This window comes from Canis lupus, chromosome 32 (assembly GCF_003254725.2).
Source record: "Canis lupus dingo isolate Sandy chromosome 32, ASM325472v2, whole genome shotgun sequence".
Taxonomy (NCBI): domain Eukaryota; kingdom Metazoa; phylum Chordata; class Mammalia; order Carnivora; family Canidae; genus Canis; species Canis lupus.
In genome coordinates this window covers 29,675,624-29,703,542 of record NC_064274.1, presented here as the reverse complement: position 1 = coordinate 29,703,542, position 27,919 = coordinate 29,675,624, and the positions used below count along the sequence as shown (strand labels likewise).

Genomic DNA, 27,919 nt, shown 5'->3' with positions numbered 1-27,919 from the left:
CCGGCGGGCGGTGCGGGGAGGGGACCCGACAGCCGCGGGGGGACAGCCGGAGCCCGGGCCACGCCGCCCGGGCGGACCCCACCCACCCGCCTCCCTCCGAGGGGGAGCCCTGCGTTCCAGTTTGGGTTTGTTTGTTTGTTTTAAGATTTTATTTATTTATTCATGGCAGAGAGAGAGAGAGAGAGGCAGAGACACAGGCAGAGGGAGGAGCAGGCTCCATGCAGGGAGCCCGACGTGGGACTCGATCCCGGGTCTCCAGGATCCCGCCCTGCGCTGAAGGCGGCGCTAAACCGCTGAGCCACCGGGAGGCCCCCGTGTTGGTTTTTTTTTTTTTTTTTTAATTTTTATTTATTTATGATAGTCACACACAGAGAGAGAGGCAGAGACACAAGCAGAGGGAGGAGCAGGCTCCATGCACCGGGAGCCCGACGTGGGATTCGATCCCGGGTCTCCAGGATCGCGCCCTGGGCCAAAGGCAGGCGCCAAACCGCTGCGCCACCCAGGGATCCCCCCGTGTTGGGTTTTAATGTCGAATTATTTTCCCCCCCTTGATGTTAATTCTAAAGGAAATATGGGATTCTAAATCCCCTGCAAAAGAAGGGGAAACATTCCGCGTTGATAAACACAGGAATCGAAGTAGGAGTTGCACCATTCTAAACTTTTCCCACTGACTGCAATCTAGGGAAGAAAAAGGAAAAAAAAAATAGAGTAAGAAACTGGAAAACAAACTTTAACTTCCTTATGATTTTTACCAAGGGTTGCTTCATTCTGTTGGTGTTTAGGAAAGAAGCTTATATAGGGGCGTCTGGGTGGCCCAGGGAGTTAAGCTTCTGCCCGTGGCTGGGGTCCTGATCCCTAGGTCCTGGGACGGAGCCCCGCTCCTTGCTTCTCCCTCTCCCCTCTACTCGAGCTCTCTCTTGCTATCTCTCTCAAATAAAATCTTGAAAAAAAAAAAAAAAAAAAAGCCAGAGCAACCAAAGCAAAAACTCTGCTTTTTCTACATAGAAATCTTTGATGCCCTGACCTGTCCCAGCATGGTAATTGACAAGCAAGTCTTAGACTAAGTTAGCGAAGTCGTTTTGCCATTTTGGAATCCTGAGTACGGCACCATCATTCTGTATTAGGAATGAAATTGCTCAGAAACATCATTGGATTCGAAATGGGATCTAGCAACAAGGTATTTCTGGAGTGATCAGTCTAATGTACAGAATAACTATGGAGATCATGTAGTCTGTTCTAGAATAATGCAAAGCTTGTCTTTCGTTGTTCACCTCAATTAATGATACTTGGTGCTTTAAAGCACCAAATGGACTACATATAGAATTTCAGTGGTTGGATTTGTATTTTTGAGTTTTAGGATTTTCTGGGATACATCATGCTCCACATAGACAAAAGGGGCAAGCTCTTTTCCACAGCATTTCCACCTTTTCCACAGAAACCTAAGCCATGCATGAGCAAAAGATCACACTCTGCTTTATCAAGGAGATTTCATGGTTACAGGTTCCAGCACTTGCCAGGAGTTCTTTGAAAAAAGCCTCAGTAAGAAAAAGCCCTGGCTTAAGGTTACCATTATGACGGTCAGGGAATAACTAGGCAATTGGCATTCGGTCCCTGAATGTATCTTCCTGAGTGTAAGAAGTCCATTTTAATCAGAGGTATATGGAATGAAGGTGAGCCCTATCTCTTTGGGAGAGACTCCTAAAGGGGTGGGCTGGGACTATATGTTTCAGCAAATCTTCCCTACAATCTTTGTGACCTAAACGGCTTCCACTTGTCCACTAATTGACCATTGTATTTTCTAGTATGGTTATGAGAATCTTTTGCATGTCAGATCCTAGAACCTCTATGAAAATATGTTATTTTGCTCCATTACTTTTTTTAAAAAGATTTTATTTATTTACTCATGAGAGATAGAGAGAGAGAGAGAGAGAGAGAAAGGCAGAGACACAGACGGAGAAGCAGGCTCCATGCAGGGATCCCCATGTGGGATTCAATCCCGGGACTCCAGGATCATGCCCTGAGCTGAAGGCAGGTGCTCAATAGCTGAGCCACCCAGGCGTCCCTGCTCCATTACTTTAAGTTCCATGACTGCTATCAATGAAGAAAAAAAGAGGGAAAGGATGAAGGATTGAATGAATACTTATCATATACCAGGCACTGTACTAGTCACTTGATACATTTAGTCCTCACAATAACTCTATGGGTTATTTTTCTTTTCTTTTTAAATATTTATCTATTCATGAGACACACACACACACACACACACACACACACACACACAGGCAGAGGGAGAAGCAGGTCCTCCCCAGGGAGCCTAATGCGGGGCTTGATCACAGATCCCAGGATCATGCCCTGAGTCAAAGGCAGACGCCCAACCGCTGAGCCACCCAGGCGCCCCTATGGGATAGTTTTCTTATCCCCATTTTACCAGAGGAAACTGAGACAGAGTCTACATAATCTTAGTTAAAAAAAATGAACCTGTAAATAACAGAACCAGCGATCAAACCAAGGTCTATTTAGCTCTAAAATCTTTGCTCTATTCACTACAAACTAGGCGGAGTTCCTTTACATTTTTCTTTATAAAGCTATGCTAATTATTATGTACTGTTTTGCATGTCAAAGGATTTTGAGTTTTACATATTTAAAATTTGTTCCAGTATTCTTTAGAATGGTGGATCTCAAAATGTTTGAAATGCAAATTGTTAGGTTCCAGCCAGGACCTACTGAACTCTGGACCTTGCACCCAATAGCCACTCTCTCCTGGTCATTCTGACACATGGGAAAATATGAGAAACACTGCTTTAGAATAGCAAAGCTAAGCTGAGTTTGTTTTTTTAAAGTTAGGAGGTGATGCTCCTTTTCTTCAGGACATCTTTTCAGTTTTTTTGCCACCTCTAACTTCAGACTCATATTCTCTGTAACAGAAGTTGTAGATTTCGAACTAAACACATGTGTGTATCTCAGAAAACGATAGTCCAGTTCTTTCTGTATCAAAGGCTGGCTTCCCATTTTCCTCAGACAGCTTTTTTATCTCTAGTTTTTAAATCATGTTTGGCCCTTGTGGAACTCCTTTTCTGTTTTAGAAGCATTCCTTATTGGGTGTCCCTCTCCCAATATGAAAAACAATTTTCTTTCTCCTTCTCCTTCTTTCTCCTCCTTTATATATACATTTATTGCACACTTTGAGTAGCAAGGTTATAGTATTGCTATATGTTTATGTTATATGATTGTTTATGTTTATGTCATTTAACTATCACTTAATTCTTGAACATCTAAGACACAGCTAAGATCCTAAAAGAAAAAAAAATGGGATCATTAGGCAAATAATTACCACATAGTCATCCTGTGCACAAAAGTGCATGCAGGAAATTCTCTCAAGTTCTTACTTGGAATATTTGGCTTTATTTTAGATATACAGTACTGTAATTTCTGTACTTATCCAGCTCATTGCAAGTTAGAAACAATGAATCACAAGGCAGGGGGAGGAGGTGCTATTCATATAGGCACATTGAGAGCAGCAATCACAATTGGCAGAATAAATACAGGAAAGACAAGAAAATGGGTAAAACAGAAGGACTGAAAATGTACAGTAGTCTGAAGCAATTAGTTACATTGAACAATCTTTTATATCCCTCTGGGAAGGTAAAAAACACAGCTCACAAGCCTGCCATCTGAGAATCCCTCACCTGGTATTCTGAAGGGAATTGAATGAATGGAATTCTCATTCACTGACCACCTACAATATAACCCGAAATCTCTGGAGGACATCTCTCTCTCCACAGATAGACACACACAGACACGTTCAGGAGACAGCAGGGATATACAACCTGTGTTAAACCTTAGAAACTCTTTTACACAGGATCAGGGTAGGTTCCTAAAGCCCCATTGTCTCTAAGTTCCAATATTCACAAGTCCAGTGTAAGCAGAAGAGTTTACCCTCCTAGGCCACATATGCATGTCCACCAAACAGAAAGGTGAGCCAGCTCTTTGAAGCTTTAGAACCAAGCTTACTCTTCTCTTTTTTGCTGATATCAAATTGTAAAATGGTGCCTCTCAAACTTTAATGGGTATGCGAATCATTTGAGGATCTTGTTAAAAAATGCAGTTTCTGATTTGGTGGGTTTGGGGATGTCCCGAGATTCTGCATTTCTAATTAGCTCCTAGGTGATGCTGCTGCTGCTGCTAGTCCGAGCATGTTCCTGGCCTTCTACAGCAGCAGTACTTTCTTAGGCCTTTAAGATACTGAACCAGTTCCTCATGGCTTAGTGGGCACCCAGTGTTGACACTGATCATCTCGCCACACATTCAGCAGTGTTCCCATTTTGGCAGTTATCTTTCTTCTTGCTGATTATTGTTTGTTGTAGGAAAAATGGTGTATTAGCTCTGGCTGCCATGACAAAATACCATAGACTAGGTGACTTAAATAACAGAAATTTATTTTCTCACAGTTCTGGAGGCTGGAAATCCAAACTCATGGTGCCAGCACCAGGAGGCTCAGGTGAGAGCTCTCTTCCAGGCTTGTAGAACCCCACCTTCTCATTATGTCCTCACATAACAGGGAGAGATATCTCTCTGGTGTCTCTTTTGCGTAAGCGTACCAATTCTATCAGGTCAGATCTCCATCCTTACGATCTCATTCTTTTTAAAAATTTTTATTTTTTTATATGACAGAGAGGGAGAGAGAGAACAAGCACCGGGAGAGGGGAGAGGGAGAAGCAGGCTCCCTGCAGAGCAGGGAGCCCAACCAATGTGGGGCTCAAAGGACCCTGGGATCATGACCTGAGCTGAAGGCAGATGCTTAACTGCCTGAGCCACCCAGGCACCCCCCTTATGATCTCATTTAGCCTTAATCACCTCCTTAAAGATCTGTCTCTAGTATAGTCACGTGGGGGCTAATGCTTCAACATATAAATTGGGAGTGGGGGCACAATTCAGTCCATAACAAATGGCATTTTCACAATGGCATGATTCACTGTTTGCCCTTCAGAATTGTCCCAACTTTTAACTGATTTGTCCCAATTCACTGTATATTTAATTATTATGAGTTTCCATTCCTAAATCACTTTAACTTCAAATCCTTACTCAAAATACCTTCAATATGCTCACTGCTCTCTCACTGACATCAATGTAGGGATTAATATTTATAAAATACACTTTAAAAATGTAAACTCATTATAGGTTTCAAACTGATAAGAAGATGACCTAGATCAGAGCTTCCCAACCAAAGGACCAGGACACTGGTGGTACTTTGTGGTCCACAGTGCATTGAAAGATTTGGCAAATATCAATCCTCCTCAGACAGTAGGGACAACTGAGGGGGCCTGTGGGTAATCCCCAGCCTAGTCTCCTTTGGCTGCAACACCATTGTGTTTATCCCACAGAAATACTCTATTTTCTAGCTGGGCTAGGCCAGGAGGGAGCTGGGAAGGGCTTCCAACACTGAAATTACTGTGCACGATCTTTAGTGCCATCTGCTGGAAGTGGGCACAATTGACACACTGTTGCTCCAGAAGGTGGATTTTTATTTATGAAGTTAAGGAAGCTAAAACATCATGAGAAGGGTTGTTTCTATATTACAGATTTAATTTTTTTTACTAGTTGGAAGGATAAACTTAAATTACATAAAAAAGCCAATGTATGAAATGCAATTCTCTTAAAAAGTGCCAGATTAAAAATATCAAACAGGCTACTTCAGTTAGGACAGTTTTAAAAAATCACTATGATGGCAAGGTTTCTAAGAAGCTTGACATATAAGGGTGCCTGGGTAGCTTAGTCAGTTAAGTGTTCTACTTCTAACTCAGGTCATGAGCTCATGGGTCAAGGGATCAGGCCTGCATTGGGTTCTACACTTGAGGGAGGGAAGTCAGCTTGAGGTTCTCTCTCTCTCCCTCTCTCTTTGCCCTCCCCCTACTCACACGTTCTCTCTCAAATAAATAAATCTCTCTTTTTTAAAAGAAGCTTAACACATAAAAAATGTCTAAGAATTTGTGGGCGGGAGTGAACTAGAGAGGTGAGTCCATGGGAAAATGCTAAACTTCCTAAAATATTAGAAAACTTTCTTCAGAAGAGTAGGAAGTCTTGCTTCAGATGTCAGAACAGGGACAAATAAGTTGAGTTTTGATACATGAGCTATGTTCAGTCAGGATTCTGAAATTCTGGAAAAGATATCCCTACAATGTTCAACTACATGTGCCCCACACTTGCTCCCAATGCTGGCTTTCATAACCCGTCATTCTATTTGCCACTTGGATTTCATTTAGCTAGATGTTTTCAATAATTAAAAAAAAAAGTTTATTAATATCCCTAAAGTCTTTAAAAGCATATCCAACTAAAATTCCAACAAAATTTAAATTTCTGTTGTGGGCTGAATTGTGTCCCCTCATAATTCTTATGTCAGATAACAAGAATTCCTGTCCTCTTCAAGGGTCTTGCTGAACTAAAAATTAGATTGACATGAACCAAATTAACAAGAGAAAATAAAATTTAATAGCGTATTTACAAGGAATCCACCCAGACATGGAAATTCCAAAGATCAGCAAAATGAGGTCAATTTGTCCTTGTAAACTAAGGGGATAGGGGTCTGGGACTTAAGAGGAAAGGAATGTAATTCACAGGAAGATAAGAAGAGCAGATGTTTGGTAATCAGATGTTTGCCCTGCCACGTAGATAGGTCACTCAGATGAAATTTATCTTTGCTAATACTCTTATTCCAGAAAGACTCTCCAGTTTAGATTCTTCTACGTAGTTAAAGGAGGGGCAAAAGTTTCTCCTGGGCTCACAGACTCTCCAGCTCAAAATAATCTGCATGCCAAAGAGGCACATTCTCAAGGGGCCTTTGGAACCCCTTTAAGTCCTAACCACTAATAACTCAGAATGTGATTGTGTTTGAAGATAGAACCTTTTTATTGAGGTAAAATGCAGTCATATGGATTGACCCTAATCAATTTGACTGGTGTCTTTATAAGAAGAGATTAGGACACAGATTTGTTTGTTCAGAGGAAAGACCACATGAGAACAAAGGAGAAAGCAACCATCTGCAAGTCAAAGAGAGTCCTCAGTAGAAACCAAACCTGATGAGTCCTTGATCTTGGACTTCAAGACTTCAGAAGTATGAGAAAAAGAATTTCTATTTAAAAGGATTTATTTATCTATTTATTTATTTGAGCGAGAGTGTGTGCGCGCGCGCGAGAGAGAGAGAGAGAGAGAAAGAGAGAGAGAGAGAGAGAGAGAGAGAACAAATAGGAGGGACCGAAGGAGAGAGAGGGAGGTCTCAAGCAGACTGCATTGAGTGTGGAGCCCGACATAGGGGTCGGTCTCACCACCCCAAAATCACCACCCTGAGATCATGACCTGAGCCAAAACCAAGAACTGGACACCCAGGTGCCCCCAAAATTATCTATTGTTTAAGCCATCCAGTCTGCGGTATTTTGTTATGGTGTCCCTAGCAAGCTAATATAATGTTCTTCTTGTGAGGTCTTTATTTCCTCTATATTTAGTTCAAGGATTAAAGTAGATTTACTTGGCTCATAATTTCTTTCATAAAGGTTTTTTTCTTGTAAGAAATTTCTTCTTCACTAATGAAGTGTAGAGATCAAGTAGATTCCTATACACATTCCTATTGCTGTGTAATAATAGACTACAACAAGTCCTTATCACATTCTAACATAGTTAAATGATAGTATGAGGGTTGAGCTACAGGAAAGTTGGTATGGGAGAGGGTTATTTTAAAGAGGAATTTCTCCCATGAGAAATTCTCCTTTTAAGTATAACAAAGTGGGTAATGTTATTCCCCAGAAATTCTCTGAGAACATTTCTTTTGAGAAAAACATTCAGGAAGAGAGAAATATACATTCTAAGAGATGCTACATGCTTCTCACCAAGAGAACTGAGAGGCCTCGAACTGTGCTCTGTGTGGTTGGTAAGTGGCTACACAAGAATTGATGCCTTCTCATTTTTATACCATTGGGAAGAAGGTAGTGAGCAAAGTAGAAGCAAAACTGAAACAACAACATGGAGGGATTGAGGGATTGAAAGAGGAGAATTTTCACTATCATGAGTAGTGAGGAAACATACACAGAGATGTTATAGGAAGCTTTACTTTCTATTTTTTTCTGTGAAAGATTTCTGTATTACATCTTTAAGGAAATCTACTATAGGTCTTTACTATTTATCAAAATTAGTCTTATTATCCCCACAGAAACTGGATGGATGGTGCCCAGTTATAGATTGCACAAACGTCATCCAAAAGGCATCTCTAGGCCTAGCTGTTCTTATTTCCTGGATCTAGGAGATTTCTGATATATGAGTGAAGTGGGGATTTCCTGTGTACTTTCTAAGACAAAGAGTTCTTACTTTGTTCTCCATGGAACTCCAGTAGAGCTGAAACCAAGTCATATAATCCATATACTTTGTCTATAGCTAAGGCAGAGAAAGTCAGCAGGTCTGGTATCTATTAGTTTTCCCCCTAGCTGAAGTTTGAAAAATATGTGCTTTGAGACACACACTGGGCTTAGGTAACATTTCTTCTCTGTGTATGTGTGTGTCTGTATTATGTTGTTATTGTAATCAGCCAACCGGGATAAAGTAACAAAAAATTGTAATGGCTGCAAATACATGAGTTCTTCATAGATACAAAATTTAGTCATTTTGATAGTTAATCTGCATATATATAAACAAAAGGCATAGTCATAATTCTGTCCCATGATCATTAGGCATAAATGAAAGAATTGTACACAAATCACTGTGGTAAGTAAGCCACATGTTTACTTTCAAAATAAGGGAAAAGTTGGAGATAAAAATAATTGTTGCCATTTTGGGGCACCTACTATGTGCTGGGCATTGCTTTAGGTATGCTAGTATAATATTAGCTCCACAAGATAGTAGACATTTAAAAAAGAATTCTATAAACAAGAAATCTGAAAATCAAAGAGATTAAGACCAAGACCACAATTATTTTAATAATTCAGAGAGCGGGATAAGAAATGCAGGAAGTCACAGAGAAAGAAGGGAGGTGGGTTGCCCGAAAGACTCCAGAATCCAGGTAGAAAGGTATTTGATCCAGTCTCTAGTAGCTAATGACATCCATTATGAAGATTTTCTCCTGTACGCTATATTAAGTATGAAACAGTATGAAGAATGCCACTTTTGACTCCTCCTCAGTCAAGAAGTTTCTTTTCAAAAAAATTTTATTTATTCATTCATGAGAGACACACATAGAGAGGCAAAGTCATAGGCAGAGGGAGAAGCAGGCTCCTTGCCAGGATCCAGATGCAGGACTTGGTTCCGGACCCTGGGATCACACCCTGGGCCAAAGGCAGATGCTCAACCGCTGAGCCACCCAGGCGTCCCCGCCAAGAAGTTTCAATAAGCAGACTATTGAGAACTTAAAAAAATATGTTAACAAACTTTACCCAAGTAATGGGTACCATTTTGTTTCTTTAAAGATCCCAGAAAATGGAGTCTAGTTAGCTCACTAAAAAATTCTGTTGTTAGCATATCTTTCTAAAGTTTTTTTTTTTTTAATTGGGCTTTCTTAAAAGCCTCAAATCTGAGGCTCTAAAATGCAATAACTCTCTTCCATTTAACAGTTAAGTTTGAAAACAAATTAGAAAAAAAAAAAAAGAAAACAAAGTAGAAAGTTCTATCTCTTCCTTTGGGCTTACCTAATTTTTCTTCTGCTTTGTGGAATAACGTGTCAGCGGTCTTCCATCGCCATCTGGTGGACAATGTACAGATGCGCTCTGACTTGAGAAGACCAGGGCACCATGGACCAACTTAAAGATGTTTATCCAGTGGTCTCATTACAGAGGACAGCAAGTTCTGTTTCTACATCCATTTTTATTTCTATAATCCCACTTCTCTTACACCTAAAAATCTCAACATTAAGGACCTACTCTTTTTTGATAAGATTGTACTATTTCCTTTAATGTTAAAATACAGATAAGCCTTAAATTAGGGTGGAGATATGGGGGACAGGGTGAAAGCAGTGTGACGCAATGGTTACTGAGTTGTTCCAAAACCCTGCCTTTCAGCACAATGGTCTTGCTGGTTATATTGGCTGTGGAACACTTTCTGGTAAATAAGTCCCGATGATTCTAGAAAAGTAGTTAACAGTGGGTAATAGCAGAGTAGATCAGAAAACTCAGTTTTTTTTTAAGTTAATTTCCTTTTTATTTTTCCATCAGTAAATGAGACAAATCTGTAGCTGGTTCAATATTATCTTCTCCCATAATAAATATAGGACAAATGGTATGAGATATAATAAAATATAATAGAATTATTTTTTTCATACTCACGAAAACATTTAGCTATATAAATAAATACTGCCTTTCAAAAACAGTCAAGTTAGGTGATGATATGCTGCTAGCACACAAATACAGTAGAAATTGTAACCTCCATTTGTCTCCAGCCCAATGCCTTTACCTGCTGGCCAGGCTTCACCCACTGGCAAGCCGCTACTGAGCAAGATGGGAACTTCTAAAAAACCACAGCCCATAAGTGCTCATGTCTCATGTGACTAGGGGCATTCTTGTCTCACAGGTCACATGAAACCTGACCCTACCCTCCCTACATTATATTGCTGACTATTCAATTTAGGGCCCGCCGTATGGTGGGTCATGTAGAATCGCTCCTCCCACCCAGACATGGTTTCCCCCTTTTAAACTCTGACCTGGGTGGCTTGGGGTGGTGAATAATGTAATAGTTTCCTTCTGTCTGGTTCCATTTGGTTTCCTTTCCTTCCTAACCTCTCTAACTGCCCTATAGTTGCAGGGGTAACTCCTAGTCAAGCTTTCACCACATGACTCTATAGTTGACTTAACTGGGCACAAACTGGGTAAGTCAGAGTCCCTCCCCTGGCAACCCAGGACTGACAAAAATAATCCAGTCTCAGTTATCTCAGTTTGGAATCATCTCAATGGAGGAGCTGTAGATCCTGGAGCTGTAGGAGGCCATTTTCAGCCATAGGGAATGCTTATCAATAGCATTTCCCTCCTGTGCCTTGTGATTTTATTACTTTTTTTAAAAAAAGATTTTATTTTGTTTTTTAAAAAAGATCTTATTTATTCATGAGAGACACACAGAGAGAGGCAGAGACATAGGCAGAGGGAGAAGCAGGCTCCATGCAGGGAGCCCAATGTGGAACTGGATCCCAGAACCCCAGGATCACAACCTGAGCCAAAGGCAAACACTTAACCACTGAATCATCCAGGTGCCCTGATATCATTACTGTTATAGGGAAGAAACGAAAGGAGGAAAAGCACGCAGTAAGGAATGAAATACTCACTCTAAGTGGAGGACAAAGCCAAGAAGTCACACCGAGGAGACAGTGCCAGTATGAAGGGTTTCATTCCAGTGCATTCCAGGACTTTTCACCACTGTCCTATTCTTCATAGAAGAAACTCCCCTCAGAAAAGAGAACTCTCTTACGGTGTTGGTGGGAATGCAAGCTGGTGCAACCATTCTGGAAAACAGTATGAGGTTACTCAAAAAAGTTGAAAATTGAGCTACCCTATGACCCAACAGTTGCACTGTTGAGTATTTACCCCAAAGATACAGATGATCCAAAGGGACACCTGTACCCCAATGTTTATAGCAGCAGTGTCCACAATAGCCAAAATAAGGAAAGAGACCAGACGTTCATCGACAGATTGATAAAGAAGATGTGGTACACACACACACACACACACACACACACACAGTGGAATACTACTCAGCCAATAAAAAAATGAAATTTTGACATTTGCAATGATGTAGATGGAACTAGAGGATATTATATTAAGTGAAATAAGTCAATCAGAGGAAGACAATTATCATATGATCTCACCCATATGTGGAATTTAAGAACTAAAACAGGATCATAGGAGAAGAGAAGAAAAAATAAAGCAAGATGAAATCAGAGAGGGAGACAAACCATGAGCACTGGGTGTTATATGAGACTGATGAATCACTGACCTCTACCTCTGAAACCAATGATATATGTTAATTTATTGAATTTAAATAAAAATATAGATCAAACATCTAGCACAAGAAAATAAAGAAAAAATTCTCAACAAAACAAAACCTAGCAGCCAATGAGTTAAACCAGTACCTCCAAGATTCTTGCATGTGTCCTGATAAAGTCACAAAAGGAAATATCTGCACAAGCCAATTGCAAATCAGTTTCACTACATTGTAATTGCCTTTTATGAGTTTGCTGAAGCTAATATGGCAAATATTCAGAAAATGCTTACTCTGTGCAAAACAGTGCTTGTCAATCTCAGGAACACAAAAATTATTAAGAACTAATACTTTTTTTGGGAGAGCAAACAACATAGAAAACTAATCATAGGTAATACATTCCATGACAAAAGTGTAAATAAAGTGGTTTGGGACAGAGAAAAGAGTGATTTATTCAGATTAAAAAAAAAAAAACAAAACAACTTTATCGAGTGCCGAGATACCAACAATGTACTGAGAAGTGTGTTATGATCTGGAAATCCAATGTAGAATAAACATAACCTCTTCCTTTGTGGAGCTTAACTTTTATCACAAGGCACATGCAAACACGTTCTGCACCCAAAGCTATCAACTAACCATATGATGGATTTGAGAAGGCATCCAGAAGAGGAGATGTGTTGAACTGATATGGAAAAGTATAAAGGTCATATAGGATTAAATGGGGATGGGATAGAAAAGAAGATTTCCCCCAGAGGAAACTGCAAATACAAAAACCTGGTGTCGAGATGGTTCTTTTTTTAAAAAAAGCTTTTTTAAAAAAATTTGACAGAGAGAGAGAGAGAGCGAGCAAGCAAAGCAGGAGGAGAGACAGGCAGAGAGAGAGAGCAGGCTCCCAGCTGAGCAGGGAGTCCGATGTGGGTCTTGATCCCAGGACTCCAAGATCATGACCTGAGCTGAAGGCAGATGCCCAACCAACTGAGCCACCCGGGTGCCCTGAGATGGTTCTCTTAGCAGCATGAGGTTCTGTTTTTCTTCCTGGTTCCTGCCTGGCTCCTTCTCAGTCTTCTCGGTTCTGAGTTCCTTCTCCTTCTCTTTCCTGACTTTCTTGTGAGGAGTATTATAACTCACACGTACGTATCTTGAGCCCTGAACTGTTTCAGTAAGTCCTGATGACCAGGTGGGGTCTGCGTCCTCCATCACTTCTCTCTGTCCTCTGATTGCGATAATCATTTTAAATATAGTCTCTCTTGGGATCCCTGGGTGGCGCAGTGGTTTAGGCCTGCCTTCGGCCCAGGGCGTGATCCTGGAGTCCTGGGATTGAGTCCCACATCGGGCTCCCTACATGGAGTCTGCTTCTCTCTCTGCCTGTGTCTCTGCCTCTCTCTGTGTCTCTCATGAATAAATAAATAAAATCTTTAAAATAAAAAAAAATATAGTCTCTCTTTACCTTAGTCCATATTGGTTTCTATTGGACATTTCTTTCCTGCCTACCATGTGTTCAGCTGTGGGGTAATTTAGTAGGAATTATGCAAATAAACAGTCAATTACAAGCTAATAAGGAATGTAGTATCATGGCCTGCTACATAATTTCTGGGACTCTCTTCAAATGAATATGTGAAGTGCCTTATTCAAACAAGCAGGGGAAAAGTGCCATAAAAAGACTACTATAAAAAATAAATAAACTACTACATATTTTGTCTTTTCTTCAACAGTCTCCCTCAACTTGTTACGTCTTTTGAGTATTATTTCATGTCATTTTAAGTAAAGAAAAAATGATATTTTTAATTATTGGCATGAACTTTACCATTCATCTGTATTATACAACACTAATTTAAATGCAAATGTAGGAGCATTGAAATTGAAATCCTCAAAATTGAAATCATCAAAATTGCACAGTTTTTACTTCTTAGCTTGTAGATGCATATGCATTTTATTCTTACTGGAAGAGTAGAAATGTAGCATAAAATTAACTCTTTTAAAATTTAAATTCAATTAATTAGCATATAGTGTATTAATTTATTAATTTAAGAGGTAGAGTTTAGTGATTCATCAGTCTCATATAACTTCCAGTGCTCATTATATCAAATGCCCACCTTAATACCCATCACCCAATTACCCCATCCCTTCACTCACCTCCCCTCCAGCAACCCTCAGTTTGTTTCATAGAGTTATGAGTCCCTTATGGTTTGTCTTTCTCACTGATTTCATCTTATTTTATTTTATTTTATTTTATTTTATTTTATTTTATTTTTTCATCTTATTTTATTTTACCCTTCCTTTCTTTATGATCCTCTGTTTTGTTTCTTAAATTCCACATATGAATGAAATCATATAATTGGCTTTTTCTCTTTGACTTATTTCGCTTAGCATAATACCTTCTAGCTCCTTGCATGTCATTGCTAATGGTAAGATTTCATTTATTGATGGCTGAGTAATATATATACTACATCTTCTTTATTCACTGATCTGTCGATGGACTTTGGGCTCTTTTCCTACTTTGGCTATTGTGGACATTGTTGCTATAAACATTGGGGTGCAGGTGCCCCTTTGAGTCACCATATTTGTATCCTTTGGGTAAATACCTAGTAGTGCAATTGCTGGGTCATAGGGTAGCTCTATTTTTAGCTTTTTGAGGAACCTCCATACTGTTTTCCAGAGTGGCTATACCACCTTGCATTCCCATCAGCAGTGTTAAGAGGGTCCCCTTTCTTTGTATCTTTGCCACACCTTTGTATCTTTCCTGACTTGTTAATTCTACCCATTCTGACAGGTGTGAAGTAGTATCTCTTTGTGGTTTTGATTTGTATTTCCTTGATGCCGAGTGATGTTGAGCATTTTTTCTTGTGTCTGTTGGCCATCTGGATGTTTTCTTTGGAGAAATGTCTGTTTATGTCTTCTGCCCATTTCTTGACTGGATTATTTGTTTTTTGAGTGTTGGTAACTCAATTATTTTTTGCACTTATTTGTATGTGCACAGCCTACCCAAACTCTCTTGAACATTCCAGCTTCCTGATGAATAAGGCTAAAGGGAAACAGAACTATGAGTTCTCCTATATTTCCCTCTCCTTCTGTGTCATCATTTTTGGGCATAAGTTATTGGCTAATATCAGCAGTAATGGGAATAAGAAAAGATGTGGTAGCGTTTCTTGGTTGGTTGTGTTGCCTAGAATGTCATTGCCTTCTTTCTACATTCTGTATTCAAAACAAGTTCTCGTTTGAGAAATGTGGCTTCTTGGGATAGTTAGGGCCACCCACCCTCCCACCCACCCTTATCAGCCCAATCATAGACCCAACATAACTCACTGTCTTCTGGCCCTTAGTCTGGGTGAAATTCTATCTCCTCCACCATCACCACCAGCCCAGTGCAAACTATGGTCTTCTATCACTTGGACTGAAATAATCTACTGACTGTTTCCATTCCTGCTCCTGTAATCCATTAACACATTGCAGCCAAAGGGATCTTCTCAATACCAAATCTGATCATGTATACCCCATAAAGAATCTTTTTTTATTCATGAGACACACACACACACACACACACACACACACACACACACACACACACACAGAGGCAGAGACATAGGCAGAGGGAGAAGCAGGCTCCATGCAGGGAGCCCGGCATGGGACTCAATCCCGAGGCTCCAGGATTACGCCCTGAGCCAAAGGCAGACGCTTAACTGCTGAACCACCCAGGTGTCCCCACCATAAAGAATCTTTTAATGCCTAGAGAATAAAGACAAACATGACCTGTAGACTACGGCAAATTTTGTTCCTACATCAGCAGCATGCTCCATATGAATGCTCCATTTCTGACCACTGGCCTTAACGCTCTTTGATCAGACCATTTCTTTTGATCTTTTCCTAGAGGACTCTTCCCCACCTGCATCCCAGTCCTTCCTTCACCTAATTCAACTCCATTCATCCTTCAAATTAAAGTTCAAATGTCCCTCCTTCAAGGAAGCCACCTCTTACCTCTGACAAATTCTAATCTTGTAATTGTTCTTTCTCAGAACCGCCTGCCTTTCCTTTGCAGCACTCCTACAGTGTTAATTTTATATTTATTTTGTGGCTAATTTGTCTATGTATTATTTCAGTCCAAGTGATAGAAGACCACAGGTTGCACTGGGTTGGTGGTGATGGTGGAGGAGATAGAATTTCATCGAGACCCAGGGCCAGGAGAAGGTAAGCATGTTGGGTCTATGATTGGGCTGGTCAGGGTTGTGCTAAAGAAAAAAATATCAACGCCTTTTATGCATCTCTTTTTTGGCTTATTTTCATAATATTGATTGCAGGTGCTGATTATTTACTCATAGGATTACCAGAATAATGTGTCTTCCACACTGATCTTATGGGTTGTTTACTATTATTCTGCTCACTCCACCTGTACCTGGAAGCTTTTTTTAATACATAGTAAGGGGTGTAACAATTAATCATTGAATGAACAATAGCAGAATAGCGCAGACCTTTCTTTTGAAATTCCAGAGAATTGCAGATTTCAATGAGCGCTTAAATAGGATTGCAAATAATCGTACTGTTCTGACAGCTGAATGTCTGAACACTCTCGCCTTTTTCCTTTGCTTGAAATTTTACTTTAGTCTCTGTCAAAATATCAGTTGCAGAATGGGTATAATCCTCTTGTCCTTTGAGGTGAGGAGTTTGAAGGATTCAATGTATCTTGTTTTGTTGTGTTCATTGGCTTCTCTGTCTGCTTATCCACTCACCTGCGGGCCTTTTGTGTCTGTCGCTGTTATGGTCCCTAGTGAAATCTCCTCCTTTTTTTCTTTTTTGGCCCGTCTCAGAGCTTCCCAACATCTGTTATGGTTTAGAGGGACTCTTGCCTGGAAATAGAAGTTCTTTCCAGGCCCTGATATAAATTTCTAGTAAAAGCAAATGAATGAATATATAGCAAGAAACACCATTTCACAAGGAAGTTGCCCTGGAAGTGGACTGCTGGAGTAAAAAGAGCCATTTGCCTGTTACTTGGTCCCAGTAGCCTGATCACTCCTACCCGATCAGGATTTTGCATCACATCATGCAGTTTGCAGCAGCTCCATCCTCAGCAAACTGTGTGGATTACAGTATGTACATTGGCACTTGTTATACAGCAAGTGCAAACAGCTGGGTTTCTTGCTGTTCATCCATCGCCAAGATATGATTCCTCATAAGACCTTTTAACTGCTTTTGCAGTTAGTAACATCAGTGACTGGGAAATCAAACATTTTATCTAGTGGTTTGTTAATGCTATTTTCCAGATGTTTTCTAGAGCTGTTCTTCAGATGTTGATTTGTGGTGGCGTTGATATTTTCTTTCTATAGCGTTTTATTATTTTCAAGCAGTGATATTTAATTTAGTTAGGGGAAATGTCTTTTCCAAACTCTTTGTTTTTGATGACACACAGTTATTTTGTGCCTCCTGTTAATCCCACAAACTAGAAGACTTGGCCCGAATATAGGCATGACCAGACAATAGAAGCTTTAGAAGAACTGCTGTACCAGATTTTTCCTTCTGTCCAGGCTACCAGATACACTGATAGATTATAGGCCTAGGAGATTTTAGGGCCAGGGGATTATTTATTCAGATCCCCTCTTTATTCACAAAATGTAACTGGAACTTATAGATGCTATGTGATTTTAGCCTGGGCCACACAGCTAGTAGTAAAATCAGAATTAGAACCCAGGTTTCCTAAATACAGGGGAGAGGAAACCTTTTTCTTATGCTTCTCACCTGGAGGTGAGATACATGTGGATATGAGATACATGATATACATGTGGATTTGTTTGCCCTGTTCAGCAGCTCAAGGATGCATTCACTGGCAGACTGCTTTTTGAAGGGGCAGGACAAACTCCTGTTGTTGGTCCATGAGAACCATCCTTCTTCCGCATTGGCACACAGAGGCTGTCTTTTTATAGGCCTGCATCGAGGCATCATTCAGGTGGAATTACTCCTGTGCAACTGTTTCTTTGCCTCTACTCCAACCCCTCCTTTCTCTCTACAAGCTCTCTCCTACCACACAAACCCACTGAGGGCCTCTTAAAGCTTCGTGATCATCTGTTTCTTCATCCATAGTGAGAGAGGGAGGGAAAGAATCAGCTCAGTATGCTGTGAGGCAGAAAGTTTTGAGACTTTGACAGCAGTTTATAAATAACTCAGGGTAGTTGTTGCAGACAATGGGAAGTATATATGGGAAACGCCATAATAAAAAAAATGTATTTGTTGAAAATGAAGGATGACAGCATACAGTCCAAACCCCCAAAAGCTTAACAGAAACTCTCATAAAACTGTAGGTAGGCTTACATTATATTACATGAGTTTTAAACTCTGGATCTGGGCCGAAAACATCACCTGCTTTAGGTCTTCAAATAGACACTTGAGCTACAGAATAATACAATTGACCAGCAAACCGCTTTCAGATTTGGTTGTAATCTATAGACTGTCAACTTGGGGGTAACTGGTAAAGTCATTTTTGGTCTCTTTTTGTCTGTTTTAATTCGTGATATTTCTCTGCAGCTAGCTTTACAAGAGAAATTGAAACGCAGCTGCTGTGCTGTAAATCCACAAAGTGAAATAAGCAGTGTCCAGTGAAGAATGAGGCTCCCAGAATAGCTCCTCTAACAATCCTGGTTGCTTCCTTAACTGGAATCCTTCCTTGCAGGCTCAATGATGATTCATGCATGGAGGGCAGTGGGACTTGATTCAAAGGCACAACAGGGCAGAAAGGAAGCCATAACTTGCTATTGGATATTGGACCAGATGGATCAACAGGGACAAAAAAGTCCCGCAATACCAGCCTCAAAATCTGAGTCAAAATTTACCGCTATGAAGGGCATTTGGATGGCTCAGTCGCTTAAGTGTCTGTCTTTGGCTCAGGTCATGATCCCTGGGAACCTGGGATCCAGCTGGGCTCCTGGCTCAGGAGGGAATCTGCTTCTCCTTCTCTCTCTGCCCCTGCCTGGCACCCCACTCATGCTTGCTCATGCACTCTCTCTCTCAAATAAATAATATTTGAAAAACAAAACAAAACAAAACATTACCCCTGTGAGAATATACCTGATGACTCTTATCTGATTATGTCAGCTTTTACTATTGGTTATTCTTTCAGCATGTATGTATTGATTTGTTAGTACTATTGTCTTGTGACTCCGACCAGTCCAGAACACATATATAGTCAGTAGACTTCCAGTCTGGCATTCCCTGAAAGGGATCCTCCCACCGCCAGGAGGCTGGACTTCACTGCACTACTGTACAAGGACTTCCTTTTTTTAAAAAAATATTTTATTTATTTATTCATGAGAGACACAAAGAGAGAGGCAGAGACATAGGCAGAGGGAGAAGCAGGCTCCCTCTGGGGCACCTGAAGTGGGACTTGATCCCAAGACTCAGGGATCACGACCAGAGCCAAAGGCAGATGCTCAACCACTGAGCCACCTGGCATCTCTGTACAAGGACATTCTGTCCCAAATGCCTGACCCACCAGACCTAGCCCCTCCACATTCTTTCACCCTCTTGGCTTTCAACATTGATGCATCTCTGGGGTTTGGGTCCTCACTCTACTCTTTCAGATCAATGCTTAAATAGCCTCTTTTAGCTTTTGAGTTTGTTTTTCCCCTCGGCTACATTTTCATCTCTCTTCTCTGTCTTGAAGCATTCACGGACAGTGTCAGGTAACAATGCCCTTCCATGCTTGGCTTCACTCTCAAGATTTGACAAACGATACCCTGCCCTTTGGGACATTCTCATTCCAGTGAGATCCAGGTATGTTAAAGAAGTGGTGGTATATTTTTAAAATGATAGTATATTTTAAAAGAACTTTTCTATTCAAGGTGGTTGAAATAAAGAGATATATAAAAGTAGACATGCCGGGATCCCTGGGTGGCACAGCGGTTTGGTGCCTGCCTTTGGCCCAGGGTGCGATCCCGGAGACCCGGGATCGAATCCCACATCGGGCTCCCGGTGCATGGAGTCTGCTTCTCCCTCTGCTTGTGTCTCTGCCTCTCTCTCTCTCTCTCTGTGACTATCATAAATAAATAAAAATTTAAAAAAAGTAGACATGCCAAAAATATGTAAAAGGAGAATGAGAGGGTAAGTAAATGTACCTGTTCATATTTTTAGCTATTAAAAAAATTCATTCCTCAAGTATTCCAAAGGAATATGATTTGGTGGTACTAACATGTAGTTATATTTAACTGTTCTGTATTCATTTGATATGTATATTTGATTTGGTATGTATATTTGATTTATTTGATGTATATTTGATTTATTTGATTCATTTGGTATGTATATTAAACTCTCAGCTTCTTAAGGGCAGAGACTGAATTTTCATTTCTCTTATTTCCCTTGCTGAATAGACACTCAATTTTTTAAGTGACAAACTGACAGATTCATTAAACCAAGGCCTGTATGTCAGGAAGTATGAGCCGTTGATCTGTGTACAGATGTCACCACTCTTTTAGAAGACAATTCTTGGGGATTATAGACCTGATAAATCACACCATGTAAGCATTATTCCTTCTGTCTCCCCACTCAGCCCCCAAATGTTGACATTTTTATTCAGATGAAATTCCATTAAAATAAATATCAAGGAATGACTTTATCAAGAGAACAAAAATGGGACCATTAGTCAATAAAACTGGTGGTGTGTGTGTATTTGTGGCAGGGGCACAAAGCTGGGAAAAAATTGGAGTGGCAATGTCATGAAAGGGACAATATTTAGCCTGAAGGGTCAGTGGGAGCAGGAGGGGGTTGTCATTGCCAGACTACTTACCCCTTTCCTCTTGCTTTGTGACTTTTGAAGGAATGCAGGTAAAGACCTTACCAGTACTCTTTACATCTCTCTCTGTACCACTCTGTTCTCACTGTCTCCCCTCTGGATCATACTGTTACCATCTTGGATCTGGATTATTGTTAATGGTCTCCTAATTTATTATTCTGCTTCTAATTCTCCTTCTAATCCATTCAGTGTAGCCTGATCAGATTAAAGTCTCCAGAGCATTGGGCTGATTGTGCCTTGTTTAGTCGTAAATGTTCAGGCACATTGATTTCAGTTACCCTTTTCTCCTTGGCTCACCATTCCATGACATCCACAATCCCCCTCTAACCGAGGTGTCCTTCTGATCTCCCAGACTCTTCCTGGATGTTCTTTCTATGAAATGAGACTCATAGTTCCCCGTCACCTCCAAGACTTCTGCCACTAAACTGTTTCATAGCTGGTAATCCTTTACTGCCAAGACCTGTATCTAGATCTTTCCCATATTTCATGACCTAGTTTAAAAACTGCCTTGTCCATGAAATGTTCCATGAACATCCCTGAAGAAGTGGTATCTGCCACCTTTGTTTTTTCCACTGCATATTGTATTTTTATGTTTCTTGAGATATCTACCACGTTTTACCTTTTGTCATTCTTATTTGTGTGCCTGAACTGGGTGGTTAAGTGCTCTGAGTCAGACAACCTAGATTTTAATTCCAGGTCTGGTCACTTATGTGATCTTGGTTATTAACCTTTTTAAGTCTTGTGTTCTTCATTGGGAAATTGATAATCATAATTATTTCATAGGTTTTTTGATGAGGATTAAATGAGGTAATGATGATAACTATGTAGTAATACACTTAGTGCTTGATGCATAGTAAATGTCAAAATTATGTTATTTTATTTATTACTGTTGTTTTAATTTCTTTTCTAGACTTTAAGTTCATTGAAGGTGAAATCTGTCTGTATAGCAGAGACCAGCAAACTTTTCCTGTAAAAGGCCAGACAGTCAATATTTTAGACTTTGCAGGCAACATATATCCCCATCGCATTTTGTGAAATAGTAGAAAAAGCATATATTGGTCTCTGCTCCTGATTCCTGGCACAGAACAACTGAAACCCTTGTAGTTTCCTAAGTGATAAGAGCACTAGGAACATCTTTTGTTCTAATATTTGGTCTTTGATATCAGTCTCTGACACAGGGCTCCTGAAACTCTTGTAATTTTCTGTGTGACTTGAGTATGTTTTGTTTTAATGAGGTGACTCAGGGTGGTCTTCTGGATACGGACCGGTCACCAAAAGGACCAAGCTATGATTAGAAGCTTGGAGTTTTCGACTCAATCCCCTTTTCTCCGGAGAGGGGAGAGGAGCTGAAAATGAAATCAGTACTTGATCGTGCCTATGACAGGAAACCTCCATAAAATCCTAATAGCATGGGGTTTGGATTGCTTTCAGATTGGTGAACATATCCACATACCCCAACCACACAGAAACAGAAACTCGTATGCTGGGGATCCTCCCAGACCTTGCCCTATGTATCTCTTCATCTGGCTTTTCATCTGTATCCTTTTGTCATATCCTTTAATAATCTGATAAATGTATTTCCCTGAGTCCTATGAACTGCTCTAACAAAATAATTGAACCCAGGGAGGGGGTTGTGGTTTGGCTCCAATTTGTAGTCAAGTTGGACACAGGTTGTGGGTAACCTGAAGACCTATTACTTGCAATTGGCATCTCAAGTGGTGGGCAGTCTCATGGGCTGTTAACCTGTGGGATATGAGGCTATCTCCAAGTAAACGGTGTCAGACTTGAATGACATCATAGGACACCCAGCTGGTGCCAGAGGCTTAATTGGTGGGGAACTCTCCCTACCTCTGTATCTGTTGTGAATGTGGTTGTGGTGTAAGACTAAAGGAGACTTACTGGAGGAAGAAAATGACTTTTTCCCATTACACATATATTTTTTTTTCCAAGTAGGGTACACGCCCAGCATGGCGCCAACATGTGGCTTGAACTCACAACCCTAGGATCAAGACCTGAGCTGAGAACAGGAGTTACATGCTTAACCCACTGAGTCATCCAGACGCTCCTCTTTTTACTTTTTAAAAAATCTTTGAGGGGCATCTGGGTGGCTCAGTCAGTTAAGCCTCCTTCTCTTGGTTTTAGCTTAGGTCATGATCTCAGGGCAGTGGGATTGAGCCCCCCCACCCATTTCAGGCTCCACACTCTGTGGGTCATCTGCTTCTCACTTTCCCTTTCCCTCTGCTCCGCCCCCACCCCCATTTGAGCTCTCTCTCTCTCACTAAAATAAATAAATAAATCTTTAAAAAATACCTTTGAAAATGCAAAATTCATCCCTTGCTCACAGGCCATACAAAAACATAATTTGCTAAGCCCTGCTAAAGAGTCCACAGCACCCATGTCAGTGGTTTGTACATATAAAAATTAACTGAAGAATGTTGTTTTCATTGACTGAGCAATGACATGATTGAGCTCCATAGGAGTGCCTCTGTTCTTTTTTATCTCTTGCACATGACTCCATTTTGCTCCTTCTACTCTGCACCATTTGAAATCCTGACTGTTTTCATGTGTTGGATCCTCGGAACAAGTTAGATGAAGCCACCAAAGTGTGGAGGCAGGGGTGAGTGAGTGTCCTTCTAGACCTCTGTGCCTCTCTGGGTCTCCAATCTAGCAGGGGAGCTGTACACATGAAGTTAAATTATTCTGGAGAGAAAAGTGGTAAGAGTATTAGAACAATGTTAAAGACTGTATTATTACATTTAAATGGCGGCTATTTTATTTTATTTTTATTTTTTTAAATGGCAGCTATTTATGTTTCTCCATGAATGTGTAAAATCCTCTCTCACATGCTGGTTTTAATTGAATGTCTGACAAAACCAACCTTACTGTGACAAAAGAAAATGAGAATGTTGGTATTAGCATAGTTTTTTTTTCCCCCTTGTTAACTGCATTTACATGTCAATACCTGGGATAACATACATTATTTACTTGGGCCTTGGTTTAATCACAACAGCATTCTTTCCATAGATAGCCAGGAATGCAAGTGAGAATGAGTGGCTTAACTGAGAATTAACTGGCAATTTGGGCATTGGCTGTTTTCCTTATAAAGTCTATTTTAGAAAATAATTAATATAATATTAAATTTGAAGCACAGACTGTATGTGTATCTTTACACATTTGAACTACTTCTCTCTTAAAATACTCAATAGTTGTGAGGCTAGTTGTCACTCTTTGTATTAGGTGAACTCTATAAATTTACATATTTGCTCACTAGAGCAATATTAGGAAATATAACCATCAGTAATATCCATACAGGTTGCATTCCTTAACCAATTTCATACGTTAAAAGGTAATGAAATAGGGATCCCTGGGTGGCGCAGCGGTTTAGCGCCTGCCTTTGGCCCAGGGCGCGATCCTGGAGACTCGGGATCGAATCCCACATCGGGTTCCTGGTGCATGGAGCCTGCTTCTCCCTCTGCCTATGTCTCCGCCTCTCTCTCTCTCTCAATGTGTGACTATCATAAATAAATAAAAAATTAAAAATAAATAAATAAATAAAATAAAAGGTAATGAAATAATTCTTCTCTGAGTACAAAAATGTCTACTAGGGGCTGCTGCTGTACACTGAATTAGCTAAAAGAGCCTAAAGAAATACAAAATATCAAATAATTCTACCCAGGAAATCCTTACCGTAATTGTTGATGCAATCACGAAACGCAAATAAGAAAATAAGTAGTGCATAACTTATTTCAGTATAACTTTGAAGACACTGTTATTTGCAGCTTGTTATTTCATATATGGAAAGAAAAATGTCTTAGGAGAAAAGCTAAAAAAAAAAGTCAATACTGATTTTCATTTTTTAGTAAAACAACAAAAGAAATATATAAAAATAGAAATTTTAGAGAACACCCAAAAATCAGAGATAAAGTATATACATAGACTTTAGACAGTGCTATGCTTTTAATAATATTGAAACACTTGGTTACTATAACAATTATTAATCTAGAAATTTAATAAAATTCTGAAGCAATCAAGCTGAATCTTGAAAGAGAAAATCTTAACTTTGATTCTGGTTCAAATTCAATACTTTTTCATTTACTTCCAGGCTTATCGACAAATGACAGTTGCCAAAATATCAAGCATATGCTGTAAATTTTATGAACCATGCTTTCATTTCCCTTTTAGGATTAAGATGCTAAAAGTTCTATGGTGATGATGTTTATGGGAAGACTGAAGACTAGTTCAAGAAGGCTAGGAGGCGATCAGAGCTTGTCTTCTATTATAATCACTGCAGTTGTTTCGGAGAAGTAAAGTTGAAACAACATGGAATATTTCCCTTTCTTTTTTTTTAAAGGATTTTATTTATTTATTCATGAGAGACACAGAGACAGAGAGAGGCAGAGACTCAGGCAGAGAGAGAAGCAGGCTCCATGCGGGGAGCCTGACATGGGACTCGATCCCTGGTCTCTGGGATCACGCCCTGGGCTGAAGGTGGCGCTAAACTGCTGAGCCACCCGGGCTGCCGGAATAGTTCTCTTTTAACATTAGTTTCCATTTTATGCCAGCTCTGAGGAAAGAGAATTACCCAACCTGCAGGGTGTGTGCCTCTTCCTTCCTGAGCAGCCAGGCCGCAGAGAGAGTATTCCGGCTGCTCTGATACTCCTCTCTTATGGAACAAATTTGCAAAGTCTGTGGCAGTGATTCATCGTTAAAGAAAGACACACCTTCTAGAAGCAAAGATGAAGAAAGAAGGATATTATATATTTAGTCTTTGCTATTTTTACCCTTCTTGGTTTCAGTTAAATTGTGACTTATAATCGTTTGGTTATAGTGACCCATTAATTCACCACACAGAAGTTCCACTTCAGTCAATGACTTCTTTTTTCAGACTTAAAAGAAAGTGAATCTATATGTTCTGATGTTTTCCCAGTAGTATGGTCTGTAATGTTACTAACTCAAAGTCTATCCAGTCGGCCTAGACTAATCTTGAACAAAAATTCAGAGTTTCACATGAATAGATAAATAGTGGTTAGTGCTTTCACTAAAAATAAACAAACATAAAGACCAAATTAGTTTTTGTCCTGGTCTTTGTTTATAACATGCACTAAAAATTACTGTTGTACTCAGGAAGTATTTTTAAGACTGAAGCTGACCTTATCGGTACTGTAATTCTTCCTTATGGTAAGCACCATAAGGCAAGGATCTTGTTGTGTCTTATAAAAATATCATTTTATATTTAATCATACATAATTTCTTATTTCTTTAACATCTGTCTCTTCCATTGGACTCTAAGAACCTCCAGAAGTATTTTGTTTAAACAGTGTCTATATAAATAGGTGCTTAAAATTTTGTAGGATGAAAAAAAATTTTTTTTGTAGCATGAACTTACAAATGAATAAACAAAGATAAACACTACTGCATTAAACAAATGAAATATTAGCCAAGGAGGGCTCAGTTCCAGACCCCTGCAATAAAGCAAATATCTCAATAAAGCAAGTCAAATGACTTTTTGGTTTCCCCGGTGTATTAAAAAGTTATTTTTATACTACACGATAGCCTATTAAGTGTGCAATAGCTTTATGTTTAAAAAACCAATGTTCATACCTTAATTTAAAAATATTTTCCTTCCAAAAAAATGGTAACCAACACCTTAGCTTTCAGCAAGTTGTAATCTTTTTGCTGGTGGAGGGTCTTGCCTTGATGTTGATGGCTGCTGGCTGAGCAGGTGGCTGCTAAGGATTGGAGTGGCTGTGGCAGTTTCTTATAAGACAATGGTGAAGTTTGCCACCTTGATGGACTTCTTTCACAGATTATTTCTCTGTCCATGCAATGCTATTTAACAGCATTGTGCACACAGTAGAACTTCTTTCAAAATTGGACTCAATCTTCTCAATTCTGCTGCTGCTTTATCAACTAAGTTTATAGAATATTCTAAATCCTTTGTTGTGATTTCAACAATCTTCACAGCATCTTTACCAAGAATAGATTCCATCTCAAGGAACAACTTGCTTTGTTCATGCATAAGAAGCAGCTCCTATTCTGTTCAAGTTTCATGCTGGGCTTGTAGTAATTCAGTTCCCAATTCAGGCTCTACCTCTAATTCTAGTTCTCTTGCCGTTCCCACCACATCTGCAGTGACTTTCTCCACTGAGGTCCTGAACCCCTCAAAGACATTCATGAGGGCTTGTCAACTTCTTCCAAAGTCCTGTAAGTGTTGATTTTTTTACCTCTTCCCATGAATCACAGATGTTCTTAAAGGCATTTAGATTTTAAATTAAAAAAATTTTTTTTAATTGGCTCCATGCCCAATGTGAGACTTAAATTCACAACTCGGAGATTGAGAATCACATGTTCTACTGACTGACCCAGTCAGGTACCCCCTTAATGGCATCTAGAATGGTGAATCCTTTCCAGAAAGTTTTCAATTTACTTTGTCTAGATCCATCAGAGGAATCACTTATCTATGGCAGCTATAGCCTTATGAGATGTATTTCTTAAAGTTAAGAGTCAAAATTACTCCTTGAAGAATGGATGTTGTGCTAGCAGTCATGAAAACAACATTAACCTCATTGTCCATACACATCAGAGATCTTGAGTGACCCGGTGCATCATCGATGAGCAGTCATATTTTGAAAGGTATTTTACAAAGGTATTGTATTCACACCATGTTTTTTTTTTGTCTGGATGGTAGGCCTCAAAAGTGGACTTAAAATATTTAGTGAACCATGTTGTAAACAGATGTGCTGTCTTCCAGGCTTTGTTGTTCCATTTACAGAGCATAGGCAGAGTAGATTCAGTATAGTTCTTAAGGGCCCTAGGATTATCAGGATGGTAGATGAGTATTGGCTTCAACTTAAAGTCACCAGCTGCATTAGCCCCTAATAAGAGAGTCAACCTGTCCTTTGAAGCTTTAAAGCTAGCCATTGACTTCTCCTCTCTGGCTCTGAAAATTCAAGATTGCATTTTTTTCCAATGTAAAGGAATTTCATCTACATTGAAAATCTGTTGTTTAGTGTAGCCACCCTCATTAACTACCTTAGCTTGATCTTCTGGATAATTCGCTGCCACTTCTACATCAGCACTTGTTGCTTCACCTTGCACTTGTATGTTATGAATATGGCTTATTTTATTCAAACTCATGAGCCAACCCTTGCTAGTTTCCAACTTCTCTTCTGCAGCTTCCTCACTACTTTCAGCATTCATAGAATTGAAGAGAGT

General features: G+C 39.8%; 1 long non-coding RNA gene across 1 annotated transcript; it reads left to right on the top strand.

The window, feature by feature from the left end:
* On the top strand, window positions 1–26,159 carry LOC112671634 (uncharacterized). The gene is made up of 6 exons (XR_003143753.3): window positions 1–1,177; window positions 16,032–16,119; window positions 19,580–19,689; window positions 20,283–20,429; window positions 22,136–23,321; window positions 24,887–26,159. It is a non-coding gene; the product is annotated as an uncharacterized LOC112671634 (long non-coding RNA).
* Window positions 26,160–27,919: the final 1,760 nt, after the last annotated feature.